General features: G+C 43.1%; 1 long non-coding RNA gene across 1 annotated transcript in view; it reads right to left on the bottom strand.

The window, feature by feature from the left end:
* Positions 1-16159, bottom strand: part of LOC140190528 (uncharacterized) — a 49274-nt gene extending 33115 nt beyond the window's left edge. The window contains exon 1 of the long non-coding RNA XR_011883624.1: positions 16021-16159. This is a non-coding gene — a long non-coding RNA (uncharacterized lncRNA). The remainder of the gene's footprint in view (positions 1-16020) is intronic.
* Between the last annotated feature and the right edge of the window lie 212 nt (positions 16160-16371).

Genomic DNA, 16371 nt, shown 5'->3' with positions numbered 1-16371 from the left:
TATTAGCAAAGCTAATTTCTGTTCGTTTGGTTGCAGCAGCTCAATCAAATCAAATCAAATCAAATTTGTTTAATTATCATTCAACCATACATGAATATGGCTGAAGGAAACAGTGGTCCTCTGGGCCTAAGTTCAAAACATACACAACACATTTTATATATATATATATATATATAGCCCAAGTTCCTGAGCAACATGTCCCGCAAACTGATGGTGCAATTCCCGGCAGTGCACAAACCATACGCATACAATTGAGCCTGTCATTCCACCGATCGAGCACGGAAGGGAGAGGCCAGCCCCCAACCAAGCATGGAAGCCACGTTACACCACCTCCCACATCTCCTCTCCTGGACTGCAGCAGCAGGCCAAGCCCACGGCTTGAGGCCTGGTCCTTGCTACAACCGAGGCCACGCAGCTTACCCGCCGTCTGTCGCGCCACCAAACAAGGGAATCAGGACTGCGGCATCTTACATTATCAAGGTCCAACAGGGTCTTGTGATCGCAAAAGAAATGTCCAAGACAATCAACAATAGTTACACTGCACGCAGCCTTTGCGCACCAACTCCAATGCCTTTGATGCCTTCCTGTAGCAGGCAGCAACACAGTCTGCACCCAGTCCAGCACCACCACCATCGAGCACTCGCTTCAAAACATTAAACTAATTCAAAGGAAGACACAGGAGAGTGAAATGCTAGTCTAACTTGGCGTTGACTTAAATGAGAGTTCTAATTCATGCCTTCCTGGCTACCTTGTAGCTCTCTAGTGCTGTCTGATCCTTCCTTCCTAAACCTTAAGTAACCTACTTTCTTCCTCTTGACTAGATTTTCCACATCTTTTGTCAACCATGGTCCACTCACCCTACCATCCTCCTCAAACTTATCCAAAACCCCATGTAAGTTCTCCCTAAACAACCTCCACACTTCTGTTGTTTATGGGGCACTGAGAAGTAAAGGAAGCATCCCACTCACCGCAAGAGATGTAGGAAAAAAAACATTTTCCAGTAAGTGTGAGGGGATCATTAGCATTTATCTAAAGTGATGAATGTCATTGCTGTGAAAGTTTCACTGATGATTTCTCTCTGCAGATGCTGCCTGACATGCTGAGCATTCATTTTCTGCCTTTGTTTCAGAATGTACTTGAGGCCATGCAAAGTTCTGTTGTCCAAAAGATTGAGGACTCAAAGTGAAGTGCCATTCATAAGGTTAGGTCATTAAGTGAAGTGGAATTATTGAACAAAGTAGATTGGCAACAAAATTAATCTGATTCCTCAGGATAAGACAAACAGACAGTCTTAATATATAGAGAACCAAACAGGCTGCAAAAAGGATTAAGTAGAATAAATATTTATAATGAAAATGATTACATGGACAAGTGGGTTGAGTAGCTGGATAAATGGGACATCTGAGGACTCAAATTAAGCGGATCAGTATGCTTGCAGTCTCTCAGTCCTGCTAGAGAAAGAACTGAGACCAATGGACAGAAGAACTTGGAGGTGTTATCAGAAAAGTTTTACTTTGGATGCTACTAAAATACAGTATTGGAAGTGGGACAAACGGTGAATGAGTGAATAGATTTTGATTGTGCTCTGTGCTTCAAACAGTTCAGGAACTGTGTGGTTGTATAGTATATTGTTGATGTAGGACCCCACCAGATGAGATTTGCTTCCGGACTAGAAGTTAAAAGCTGTTACTTTGAGAAACACATGGTTACACTGGCAAAAGTTGCTCTGCCTGCGTCACCATTCCTCAGACTTTGGCATAAAAACATCCACTTTGCAAATTTATGTTCTTTACCCTTTATTGTTTATTAACCCAATAAAAGCTGGAAGCAACAAAATGTAGACTAAAGGCAAAAACAACAGATTTCTCCAGGCTATGTGTATCTGGAATGATCTCTAATGATCAGAAAAACAATCTAGTCTATTGACATAGGAGAGAAAATCTAGAGAGAATGAATGGCGAGGGATTTGATCCTCTTTTACACTGAGGTAACAAGGATCAAGGATGCTCAAAAAGTTCAAAGTCAATTTATTATCAATGTACATAGAATACGGGGGGCAAAAGTCTTAGGCACATATATATATATATATAGAGCTAGGGTGTCTAAGACTTCTGCACAGTATTATATTTGTCAACGTAGAGCGGAGAGCAAGTTTGTAAATTTGGCAGGGTAATGGATGTTGGGAATATTGAGGGTGGAGCACCACGGGAGGGGTTTCAGACAGGTGGCAAAGAAGGAGTGCCGGGGCAGGGGTTGGCACAGGTGCAGGCACACCCAATTCTGAGGCACCAGGCAAGGTCATTTGATTCCAAGCAATTGGTTAAATGATCATTACAGAATATCTCTCTGGTGCTTTGTACTCCCTCCCCTCTCCCTTCCCCTTTTCCCAACCATGATTCCCCTCTCCCTGCCCCCTTCCCACTCTCAGTCCACATATCAGAATCATGTTTATCATCACTCACATATATCATGAATTTTTTTTTGAAGCAGAAATACAGTACAATACATAAAATTACTACGGTACTGTGCAGAAGTCTTAGGCACCCGAGCTATACATATGTGCCTAACAGTTTTACACAGTACTGTATATGCTACCATAATATGTAAGACATAAAAAAATTATGTGCTCAAGTTCCATTCCATCATAAAACCAATGAGTTACTTTAGTGTTGTGCTAAGGGAGTGTGCTTCTGTTAGAAATGCTGTCTTTTCAATGCGATATTAAATCGGACTGTGTCTCATGCTTTAAAAATTTACAAGACACAATGAAGAAAAGCAGCAAAGATGGTCCAATATCTAGTCAGAATTTGTACTACAATTAGCAGGTTATTTAGTTTTTTAATGAATTTATCTGCAAGTTCTATTTGGCTTATAATGAGTTCCTGAATAACAGTCATTTCTAATGCCTTGCATGTCTTTTGTGCACGCACAAGGATAAGCTTTCTTCCTGCTAAGGTCTGTTATAGTAAAGACAAATGAGTGCACTTCCTTTCCCTCTGTCCAGCCAAGTATCCAAACTTGGCTCCTGAATTGTAACTAGAAATTTATATGGCTGTTTGAGGTGTAATAATTTAAGTAGTAATTAAAATAATGAATTCATTCACGGCTTATTACTGTATTTTTTCCTATTTTGAGTTATAAGAATCTAAATGAACTTTTAATAAGATCTGCTTTTTGTTTTCAGTGTTCTCACGTTATCTTCTCCAGAAGTCTAATTTCACATGGACAGTGAGACTCATGATCCTATCAATCTGCAAACCGAAGAATTAAAGTATGTACGTCTGACTTTTAATTTAGGTTGGCTTAGAATCAGAGTGGCTGCCATCTTGCAGAACTTCCCTTTTCCCCCAGTTGCAGTTAAGGTCAATGCTAACCAACTTCATTCTAAATTTAGTTTTTAATCAATCGATATTGTGAAATAGCACAATGGATCAATTTATTTAATGTATGTAGCTTCTGAATATTGATATGTAAACCTAATTAAGTTGTATCTATGGGATTGTCTTCAGACTATATTGTGAAGTTATTTTAGCGTTTTGTGCTTCTGGCAACGAAAATTTGCTTTTATAGAATTCTTATAAGTTGCAAAGAACATTCATTACTTGGAATGTTTTCCCCATCATCCTACTTTTACAGTCCAAAGTGTGCTCAGTTATTGTGTATGTTCGTGGCTGAACTCAACACATTCTTTTAGAGAGCTACATATGGAAATTCATTTTCTTGCAAGCTATTCATAGTAAATCCAAGAAATACAACATAAATAATCAGGGTAACCCTCACTTGATTTTCTGTAATTAAATAAAGTTGAATGGATTATTCCCACTATATTCTCATTGCATATATTCAACATATCAAATCCCATCTGTTTCACTACGATTGTAGAATCTTTGCGTGAATTAAATTTATCTCATTCATTCCCAATCTGTGAGTCAAGCAGCATCCCAACTTCATTTGCCACATCAGTGAACTGTTCCCGTAACCTATGGACTCACTTGGATGGTTGCAAAGAAGAAGCATTTCAGGATGTATATTGTATACATTTCTTTAAAAACTCTGAAACCTTTGAAACTTTCAAAGACACTTCATTTCATGTTCTCGATATTTATGATATTTGTTTTCTCAGCTCAAGCTGGTAAAACCTGAGGTACGGGCATAGCCAAGCGTGCTCACTTCTTGATTGCCTGTGGCCATCAAACTTTACAACTCCTCCTTTGGTGGGTCAGACACCCTGAGCCAATAGGCCAGTCCTGGACTTATTTCATAATTTACTGGCATAATTTACATATTACAATTAAACTATTTATGGTTCTATTACTATTTATTATTTATGGTGCAACTGTAACGAAAACCAGTTTCCCCAGGGATTAATAAAGTATGACTATGAGACTGTTTAAAAAAAGAACAGCCCATAACATTACTAACATGAACAGAAGATTGGCTGTCTGCAGGAGGCAAAGGGTTGGAATAAAGGGATGCTTTGCTGGTTGTCTGGTGGTGACTCGTGGTGTTTCGCAGGGGTTGGGCTGGGACTGATTCTTCCGGGTGAAGGAATTGATGGTTTTGTGGACGACACGAAGATAGGTGGCGGGCCAGGTAGTGTTAAGGAAGCAAGGTGTCTGCTGAAAGCCTCAGACAGATCAGGGGGAATGGGCGCGGAGAGTGGCAGATGGAATCTAATGTAGGAAAGTGCATGGTTATGCATTTTGGCAAAAGGAATAAAGACATGGACTATTTTTTACATGGGACGAAAATTCAAAAATCAGAGGCACAAGCAGTCTTGGGAGTTCTCATGCAGGATTTCCTAAAGGTTAACTTGCAGGCTGAGTTGGGGTAAGGAAGGCATATGCAATGCTAGCATTCATTGCAAGAGGTCTAGAATACAAAAGCAAGGATGTAACACCGAGACTTCATAAGGCATTGGGCAGACCACACTTGTAAGCAGTCTTAAGCCTTTTATCCAAGAAAAGATGTGCTGGCATTGGAGAGGGTCTAAAGGAGGTTTGTGGGAATGAAAGGGTTAACATAGGAGGAGTGTTTGATGGCTCTGTGCCTGGACTCACTGGAGTTTAGAAGAATGTGGGGCGGGTGGGAATCTCATTGAATATTGAAAGGTCTGGATAGGGTGGATGTGCAAAAGATAGTTCCTTTTGTGGGGAAGTCTGGCACCAGATGGCACAGTGAAAGATGTCCATTTAGATCAGAGATGAGGAAAAACTTCTTTATCCAGAGGATGGTGAATCTGTGGAACTCACTGCCACAGGCAACTGTGCAGGCCAGATCACTGAGTGTATTTAAAGCGGAGGTTGTTTGGTTCTTGATTAATCAGGGCATCAAATGTTATGGGAAGAGGGCTGGAAAATGAGGTTGAGGGAGATGATGGATCGGCCATGATGGGGGAGTGGAGGAGCAGATTCGATGGGCCAAGTGGCCTAATTTTGCTCGTATGTCTTATGGTCTTATGGATTCTCTTTCTTACTAACACTGCCTCACAAGCATATATCCTTGGCCCTGTTTCTATCCTGCTGATCTACACAGAGCAGCATCCACCTTCCAGGCCGAGGTCTCTTCTCACCGCTGCCATCAGGAAGAAGGTACAGGAGCCTCAGGACCCACACCACCAGGTTCAGGAATACTTATTACTCAACCATCAGGCTCCTGAAGCAGAGGGGATGCCTTCAATCAGCTCACCCTGTCACTAAATTGTTCCCATAACATATGGAGTCACTTTCAGGAACATCACAAGTCACACTGTCCAGTTCCAGGTGTGCTGGTGACCATCACACTCAGCTCCCCATCACATCTCCTGAGATCTCTAATTTGCCTGATTTGTCAGTCTATCTGTCCATTATCCAGCGATATTAGATATTGTAAAGGTCCAAGTATCTGTCCACAAACCTGAGGAACAGCAAGCACTCCATACACCTGTCTTAAGCTGCTGAAAGGGACGAAGTGAATTCAACACGGGATAACCAGTGCAGAGAAACAGTCTGTTTTCCAGATGCACAGGCAAAGGTACAAAGGGAACTTTTAAATTCCAAGTGTTATTTTCCAGAAGAGGAACAGCTCCAGCTTTAAACAAACTACCATCCCCAGGCTCTGTCAGCCTCACGTCATCACGCAGGTGTTAGTGGATTTCTTTGATGTCCTGCCCAGCTAATGGGATCCGCATGTCATCAGATTGTTCCAGCGAGTAAACAGCTCCACATTCATGAGATTCAAAGTTCAAACTAAATATATCGTCAAAGTACGTATATGTCACCGCATGCAACCCTGAGTCTCGTTTTCTTGCGAGCATACACAATAGATCCAAGAAACTCAATGGAATCAATGAAAGGCTGCATCCAATAGGACAGACAAGCAACCAATGCCCAAGAGACAACAAACTGCAAATACAAAAGAGAGAAAATAATGAAAATGGTAATAAATAAATAAGCAATAAATATTGAGAACATGAGATGAAGGGTCCTTGAAAGTGACTCCATATGTCATGGGAACAATTTAGTGACAGGGCGAGCTGATTGAAGGCATCCCCTCTGCTTCAAGAGCCTGATGGTTGAGTAATAAGTGTTCCTGAACCTGGTGGTGTGGGTCCTGAGGCTCCCGTACCTTCTTCCTGATGGCAGCGGTGAGAAGAAACCTCGGCCGCTCCGTGTAGATCAGCAGGCTGGCCTGCAGTGAGGACAGGACTTGACGTATAAAACCTCCCGAAAGAAGTCTCACTGGGTTGTTTTCAGCTCTGGTCATACAGTGATAGCGTCTTAGAGCACCACAGCACCGAAAACAGGCCCTTCAGCCCATCTAGCCTGTGCCAAACTGCCATCCTGCCGCGATACATTGACCCACGCTTGGATCACCACTTTCCTTACTCCTCCCATCCATACACTTACCTTAGCTGCTGAAACCGTACTCGCATTCATCACTTCTGCTAACAGCTCATTCGGCACTCTCACCATCCTCTGAGTGAAGAAGCACTCCCTCAGAATCCCTTAGATATTTCACCTTTCACCCTTAGTTCTAGTCTCACCCAACTTCAGTGAAAAGAGCCTGCTTGTGCTGATCCTATCTCGTAATTCTGTATCCCTCCGTCAAATCTCCCCTCACTCTCCAATGCTCAGGGCATAAAGTCACAACCTATACAACCTTTCCTATAACTCAGACCCTCAAGTCCCGGCAGCTGTCTTGAACATTTTCAACTGTATATGCTTCTTCAATCTTGTTATTATCTTTCCTTTAAATAGATGACAAGAACGCCACACAATTAATGTCTGGGCTCTTAATACAGTCACCACCAACAACAGGTCAACCCATGTACACTGCCAATCCTGGAGCAATTTGCTGACCCTCCAGCAGATTTAATTCTGATGACGCACTGCTTTGTTGACAACGAAATTACAAGCTCAGCATTGCAATCAAGAGGGTGGCGAATCTGTGGAATTCACTGCCACTGGGGGAAGGGGGAGGGGACTGAGTGTGTGGAGGCCACATATTGGTATTATGTAAGACAGAGATTGATTGCTTCTTGACTGAGTGGGGGGTGGGGTTAAGAGCTACATGTAAAGGCGGGAAAAGGGGGTTGAGAAAAGAAATCAACCACACGTGATTGGTGGAGCTAACTTGATGGGCTGAATTGTGCTCCTCTTTCTTAGGGTCAAAATATTTTGAAAATTTGGGAAATTACCCTGACTAAATAAATGTCACTGCAAGTTCGCAGAGGGGGTGTGGAGGAGGACGGACGGGCTAGTGTCACGTTTCATCCCCAGCAGCTGCGTAACAGAGGACTCTCTGATCTATGGGCTGTTCCCAGGGACACACACGGAGACCAACATCCGGTGCTGCTGGCAGATCATCAACTTGGTGAAAGACACTCTTTGGTCGGCCCGAAACTTGATGATCTACCAGCACATGGAGATGTCCGTGGGAGAATGCTGCTGACTGGCACATTCTCGGCTGCAGGTGTACATGTTGAGGGACGCACTGAAACTCGGTGCAGCCACCGCAAGGGCCCGGTGGGGAAGGACCACGGTTTAGAGCTCTTCTCCCGCGGGAGTGGGAGGGGTCGGGTGGCGGGGAGTATACCCCTCAACAATGGTGTGGTAAGGTGAACCAACGGAGTGTCACGTGGGTGGCCAAAAGTGTGGAAATGTAGCGACCATAAGGGAAACGTATGTAAAGGATTGAGGGTCATTGAATGGTTTATTGTATATAATTTTATTTTTGAATAAAGTATATTTTGAAATTTAAAAAATTTTTAAAAATATTGTAATAGTGCAGGCTATTACAATAGGGTGAGGGTAGGACCTATCAACAATCGTAGAGGAATCATGTTCCTCGAGTCATAGGAGGTAGGGGAGGCCCTTCACTAAAGCTTTGTTTCAGTATTCATCAGTGAGAGGGACCTTGAAGTTTGTGAGGGCAGTGTTTTACAACTTATGCCAATGTTAAGAAAGAGGATGTGGAAGCTGTAGAGAGGGTACAGAGGAGATATACCAGGAAGCTGCCTGGACTAGAGAGCACGTCTTGTGAAGGTAGGTGAGTGAGCATGGGCCTTTCTTTTTGGAGCGAAGGAGGATGAGAGGTAACTCGAAAGAGGTGCGTAAGATGTTGCGAGGCATAGACTGGGTGGATGGCTTGAGGCTTTTTCCCAAGGGCAGAAACCCCTAATAGTAGGGGTCATAATTTTAAAGTGATTGGATGCAAAAATAGGGGGTAATAGGAGGTAAGTTTTTCGCTCTGAGAGTGGAGAGTGTGTGGAATGCCCTGCTAAGAGGCAGATACATTAGGGAAGTTAAGAAACTCTTAGAGAGGCACATGGATGATAGAAAAATGGAGGGCAAACTATGAGGGAAGGATTAGGTTGATCTTAGAGTGGGTTAGAAAGTCGGCACAACATTGTGGGCTGAAGGGCCTGTATTGTGCTGTAATGTGCTATGTACTGGGTTGTATATAATGCCTTTTACTCATTGTAAAAGTAATCCTACTACAGAAAGCTAAGGTCAAAACAGCTGCCAACCTGGGCATCAAGGAGCTCGTTCTACTGGAACCCGGCCTGATCACACCCCTTTACTTGTCATTGACCAATACTCTAGATGATTTTGCAGATGTAAGGTTTTGATCCGGGACAACAACAATTCCTTATCATGTGCCCTCTCCCCACCACCACCACAGATGCTGCGCGACCCACTGAGTTCCTCCAGCAGGTTGTTTGTCACTCCAGATTCCAGAATCAGCAGTTTCTTGTGACTGCACTCTTTGGGTAGTGGAAACATGGAAATCTCAGCACTCAGTTCTCCAAAGAAAAATCATAGACAGGAGAACTGAGGTAGATTAATACTAAGTTTGAGAAGAAAAGTTAGGTATAAGTCAGCATGGGGAGTCACAAGGGTTCAGAGATAGTGCACCACTGACCCAGATTTGATGTTGACCCACAGAGTCCTACAGTGTGGAAACAGGTCCTTCTGAATACCAAGTACTTACTAGTTACATTAGTCCTCTGCTAGTTGCACTCCATTCTCCCCCCATTGCTTTCAACATCCCCTCCCCCAGTCTCTACCACTCACCTCCACACTGGGGACAACTTACTAAATAACCTGCCAACCTGCATGAATCAGAATCAGGTTTAATATCACTGGCATATGTCGTGAAATTTGCTAACTTTGCAGCAGTGGTACAATGCAATACATAATGAGTATAGAAAAAAAACTATGAATTACGGTAAATATATACCTCAGAATGTGTTCGTAAATCAGAGCACCCGGAGGAAACCCACCTGGTCACAGAGAGAGCCTGCAAACTCCACACGGAGAGCACCCAGGGTCAGGATTCAACCTGGGTCACTGGAGCTGTGAAGCAGTGGCTCTATAAGCTGTGCACTGTTCCCTCTCCAGTGACGTCTTTGAGGGGTTAGCACATTCTTCACATGAGCACATGAGTTTCACCCGAACGCTGTGGCACCCTCCCACATCCCAACTTAACCCTGAGAAGTTAGAGCCAATGGTATCACAAACCATCCAAAATTCTTCAAACAGGAGTTTGCAATATAGACTGAATAAATTCATTCCATTACCATCATTTTAAAAAAAGCAATGAAGAAACTTGTTTGAGAGTACTTTATCATGCTAAATTATTTGTTATCATTGATCTAATTGAACAACTTATTTGTGAGAAGTCAGAGCCAACAGCATCACAAAGCATCCAAACTTTTTCAAAGAGTTTAAATGGGTAGTTGTAGACTGAATAAATTAATTTCTTTGCCAATAGAACAACAAAATGACTTGCTGTGAGGTACTTTATTTTATCTATTTCATGGTGCCGAAGCATCTGGTAACATTTATTTTTTTTTGTATAACCTAATCCTGATAAATTAGGGTCAGCAGTATCACAAAGCATCCCGAACTCTTCAAGTGGGAGTTTGCAATGTAAACTTAATAAATTAATTCCATTCCTATTATATAAAAGAAAGCATTGAAGTAACTCATAAAGTACTTTATTTTATGTATTTCATGATGCTAAATCATTTACTTATTTTGTTTTTGTTCCAATTATTTCTGCATAATTTATTTTATTTCAGGCTACATACCTAACGCCACGAGCCTGCGATGCTCTCATCTCATTACGCCTGTGCCCACATGTACTTGTGCACAGGGGAGTAATCTTGACCTTCAAATTAACTTTGACTCTATTCCTAGATGTATTTTTTGGGTAAGAATCAGAATCAGGTTCATGTGGTGAAATTTGTTAACTTTGTGGCAGCAGTACGTGCAATATATTATAATTGAAAAAAGCTGTGAATCACAATAAGTATATATATTTATATATATACGTGTGTGTATATTAAATTGTAAAAATAAATAAGTAGTGCAAAAACAGAATTAAAAATGTAGTGAGGTAGTGTTCATGGGTTCGATGTCTATTTAGAAATCGGATGGCAGAGGGGAAGAAGCTGTTCTTGAATCACTGAGTGTGTGCCTTCAGGTTTCTGTGCCTCTTCCCCGATAGTAACAATGAGAAGAGGGCATGTCCTGGGAGGTGGGGGTCCTTAATGATGGGGCCATCTTTTTTGAGTCATTGCTCCTTGAAGGTGTCTTGGATACTACAGAGGCTAGTACCAATGATGGAGCTGACCAATTTTACAACTCTCTGCAGCTTACGTCGGTTTGGTGGCAGGAAACTTAATGAATGTTTGTTATGGTATGCACCTGACCGGACCAGCCTCTGGGGTTTAGACGCTCTGATTCTCCATAGTATGGATAGCTGGCATGATTCCTTAAAGATTCTGCCCACTCCGTTGATTGGCAGCCATGTCCTGGCGCCAAGATTTGGACATTTAAAGAGCACCTGAACTCACGTTCAGTACTCAATCACCAGCCCAACTTTGGTTCAGTCTGCAATTGCGTTTAGAATTCCTGTCTCGTTCAGATTCCCGTCTAGTCTCATCAGGTTCTTGTCTAGCATTGACTCAAGGGCCCTTTCCTTATCTCAGTCTTGAAATCTCGCGTCTTGATTTTAGTCCCGGATCCTCCAGCACTTGGGTCCTTCCCATCCTTGCTAGGCCTCCCAGCGTAGTGTTGATGGACATGTGGAAGAGAATAGGTTTCAAGGAAATGAGTAATGGCATGGGATTAATGGGATTTCTTTGAAGGCTGGCATAGACTCAATGGGCTGAATGGTCTCTTATGCCCTAAGGAAATCAATAATCTAATAGAATGCTGGAACTTGATAAGTGAATACATCTTGCTCTTCTGTGCATATACAATTAATTTGTCAGTGGAAATGTTCCCATAAGTGGATTCCAACGAACCCATTGTGTTAACAGATTAAATATAATTGAATACTAATGAGAATCAGGTTTATTATCGCTGATTTTTGATGTGAGATTTGTTGTTTTGTGGCAGCAGAACAGTCCAAAGATATAAAAATTACTACAAATTACAAAATAAATAAATAGTGCCAATAATGAGTTAGCATGCACAGACCATTCAGTGTGTGGGTAACTTTAATGATCAGAGCTCATAACACATTTCGACCTGGAGTCAGAACCAGCCACCGGATCAGCCTGCATTTGGAGCGTTCCTTTAACTGCAGAACACCCAACAGTGGATCAGAAGCACAGCCAGGAGAACAGTGAAGAAAGAAATATCAGGGCAGGAAAGTTGGATTTCAGGGAATTCATTAAGAAAGGAAGGAGAGAGAGGGGAAGGAATTCCAGATGGTAGGGCCACTACAGTGAATCCATGGATTTATCTCCCTTAGCCCAAAGTGAAATGGACCATAACCAAGTCACCATTCTGAACCTGAGGCTGCACCATCGTTCAGTGAGGTCATGGCCGATCCCACAGACCTTGTCCAGCCCTCAGGTCCTTGTTGTCACAAGAATCGTTGGTCTCGCTCTTAAATATACAATATGGCTGAGCATCCTCGTCTCTCCAAAGTAGAAAATTCCAACTCTGTGAAAGGAATCTTTTCCAAATATCTCCAGCCACTGGAAACAGTTCAGGAGTTCCATGGAGAATTGTGTCTTTGTCAATGATATCATCTCTCATTTCTTTAAATTCCAGAAAGCATTGATGAAACTCACGCAGTCTTTTCCCCAAAGGATATCCCCTGCTTCCTCAGAATCTTTCTAGGCTAGTGAATCCACTAATTGTCTCCAGGGTAAACTTTTTTAGGTAAAGAGATCAAAACTACAGATGCAAACACGAGGAAATCTGCAGATGCTGGAAATTTAAGCAATACACACAAAATGCTGGCAGAACGCAGCAGACCAGGCAGCATCTATAGGAAGAGGTACAGTCGAAGTTTTGGGCCGAGACCCTTTGTCAGGGCTAACTGCTTTAAAAAAAAGTGAGGTTGGAATTGGAACAAGGTGTGGTGAAGTCGAGACGGTTGATATCCTGTCGGCAGTTAGCAATGAAGAGATCCAGAGCAGGCAGAAGACCAGAGCGGGGTGTCCATGAAGAGGAGGAGGTTTGAAGACGGGAGAAGGGGTCATCGGTGGGGATGGGAGAGTCCTTGCCGAAGAAGTGGGCTCGGAGATGGAGACGGCGGAAGAAGAGTTCAGTGTCATGGCGCACGCGGAACTTGCTGAGGTGTGGGCGAAGGGCGACAAAGGTGAGGCCCTTACTGAGGACAGAGCACTCTGCCTCTGAGAGTTGAAGGTCGGAGGGGATGGTAAAGACCCGGCACGGTTGAGAGCTGGATCAGGGGGGGGAGGGGGAGGGAGGCTGGTGGTGTCAGTGGAAAGGGGAGGGTTGGGGTGAGAGGAAGATGGAGCCTCTGAGGCCCCAGGAGCTAACGGTGGGATCTGAGGGAGACGGGGTTGCAGAGTAATGGTGGGGGAAGGAGAGACGGGGAATTTAGTCCCGACGAAGGGTCTTGGCCTGAAATGTCGACTGTACCTCTTCTTATAGGTGCTGCCTGGCCTGCTGCATTCCACCAGCATTTTGTGTGTGTTGCTCAAAACTATAGACAACAGCTTTGAAATTGGTGTCACTAACCTGCTGCACAACCTCAGCATGCCCCTCTCTAATCTTGTATTCTAACCTTCTTGCAGTGAAGGCTAACATTTAGTTTCGTAATTGTTTGCTAATTGTCTATTTACATTGTGTATTTTGTGAACAAATGCACCAAGGTCCCTCTGTCCCACCATAAATCTTGTTTCACCATTTATACGGTACTATTATCTCTTGAAGTGCAAAGCCTCACACTTGCTTATTTTACTGTCTTCTATCTTGCTCCTTTCACATCACTACAAGAGACAAGCACATGCCCCAATATGTATCTGGAGGTATCCGATACTTGGCATACCACAAGCTAAAGGTGCCCTATTTACTCTGAATGTAGGCTTTACTCAGTTAAACTTGTAGCTGATTGCAGGTGAGTTCCACATCTGCCTTGCTGCAGAACCCACTTTGTTTTAAACACAGAAGTAAGTTCATATTGAAACATGTTTCTGTTTTCACCCATCCCCCTCTATTTACACCTCCTCAGGACAGATCAGCTGTAGTTAACAACCCTCCCCACCATCTCTCACCAGGCACCACCTCGACTTGTGCCTACCAATGTCCCTTGGTCTCCACCCAAACATAGACATCCTTTGTGTTCTTCATTGCTTCCTTTTTCTGCAGCTCAAAACAAGGCTGAGTCCAACTTTTCCTCAGCCTGAAACATTAACTCCGTTTCTCTCTCTTCTTGGATGCTGTCTGACCTGGTGCGAATTTCCTGTTCCTACGCATAACTTTCAGCATCTGTTTTTTTTTCACTATTTGGCTTTCTACCATAAGGCAGCATAAAGGCAAAACAAAACATCTTCTTCCCTCCGGCCATTAGGCTTCTGAACACCCTGCGCATCACATTCTAAGTGTCACCAGTTTGTTGTGTAACCTACAATGTTTAATTTATGCACTTTATTTTGTTTATTTATGCATAATTCATTTGTAGATTTAATTCATGCTTTCCTAAGTTATTCTGTATTATCTATGTGTTAAGTGTAATACTGTGCTTTACACCCTGGTCTGGAAAAAGTTAAATGACGATCAAATTGGCTTGAAAATATTTTTACTGCTGTATTTATATCTTCCCAGATAACAGGTCACTAAAAGTTTTTTAAAACATGTAACATAGAACAATACATCACAGGAACAGGCCATTCGGCCCACAACGTTGTGCTAAACTAATTACACTAATGGTACCTGAACCTTTTTTTGCCTGCTCATGTTCCATATCTCTCTATTTTCTGCACATTTATGTGTCTATCTGGTGTTGATTGATTGGTTATCCATGGCCAACGACAGATTTGTTCATTTCTTCTGCTGTGCTGAATTGCACAGAGAAACCTGTACGGGAGCGTTTTTAAAGTGGAAACACTGTTGCAGAGGGGCAGTCCCACTCTCTCGAGCTCAGAAGTCCAGGTCCAATGGCATAGGTGGTTTCCACCAAACACTCAGGTCTATGACTGTATGAGAGCCTCTTAAGAACTTCTATCATATATGCTTCTGCCATCCCTAGTAGTGCATTCCAGACACACTCTCTGGGTAAACAATTGCCCCACACATCTACTTTGAAATTTCTCCCTCATCCCAAATGCATGCCGTCTAGTATTAGATATTTCAACACTGAGAAAAGGACACATGCTCTCTACTCTTACCTTTTGCTTCATAATTCTAGAAATTTCTAACAGGAATTCGCCAGCCTCTGCTACTCCAGTGAAAACAACCCTAGTTTGTCCAACCTCCGCTTACAGGGGCAAGCACCCCGGTTCTGTACACTGGTACCACGGTGCTGGGTTCTGTCCATCACCTGACTGTAGGTCTACAAAATACAGGGACTGGCTGAATGTCGATAGGTGTGTGGAGTAACATCTGGTGCCGTCTCCTTGGATCAAGCCAATCGTGACCCCATCACTCTGGTGGTGCTTCTTCAGAGTTAGACTATGGAGGCCCATGGATAGACAGTTCACTTCACCTAGGACCAGAGGAGATCGTAGTCAGTTCTGACAGGTATCTGTGGCTTCCTCCACTACAAGGAGCTTGAATCCAGTGTCTTCACTGGGGCCATGGACAAAACAACTGGGATTTAGTATTTCCGGTAAAGGCACTTAAAGGCCAAGCACAAAGGAGATAGATAAGGGTGATTCAGGAGCTTTTCGTGTTAAGTAATGTTGTGATACCATACACGACAATGTTAATGGTGAATCAATTGTCAACACACACACAAAATGCTTGAGGATCTCACCAGACCAGGTAGCATCTACCGAGAGGAATAAACAGTTGACATTTTGGGGCACGACCCTTCAACAATCCTTCTGAAAGGTCTCAACCTGAAATGTTGACTGTTTATTCCTCTCCACAGACACTGCCTTACCTCCAGCATTTTCAGTGTTTTACTTAGATTTTCACATCTGCAGAACCGCTTGTGTTGACGAATCAGTTGGTTCTGGTTACAAGAACAGAAAAACATAAGGAGCAGGAGAGGATGCCAGGATCCCTCTACCTTGTTCTACCAACTAATAATGCCCTGACTGACCTGATGATTGACCTCATTTCCTGCCAGACCCTCATCACACTCGACCTCCGGAACGCTCAGGATAAATCCATCTCTGGCCCAGGAGCATAACTTGGAGGGGACAGTGAAACGATTTTGAACAGAGAACCTCCGTCGTGAGGAGAAGTCATCGAGTGTATTCTGCCTTTTCTTTAATCAGTTGCACTGAGTTGTTAGGAACCATGGGGAGGGGGTGTTGGTGAGCAGCTGATTAATGGGACTATTTCCCAAACGTTAGTAATGTGTTGCAGACAAAGTTCATATACTTGCCATGACAGCCAGCTGTAACCTCACAGGAAGTGTAGAAGCGTTTCCAAGTGTGGATGTTGTGGG

The sequence above is a fragment of the Mobula birostris genome, chromosome 30 (genome assembly GCF_030028105.1).
Source record: "Mobula birostris isolate sMobBir1 chromosome 30, sMobBir1.hap1, whole genome shotgun sequence".
NCBI classification, from domain to species: Eukaryota; Metazoa; Chordata; class Chondrichthyes; order Myliobatiformes; family Myliobatidae; genus Mobula; species Mobula birostris.
Note: the sequence above shows the minus strand (reverse complement) of the source record. Positions and strands in the feature narration are given on the sequence as shown.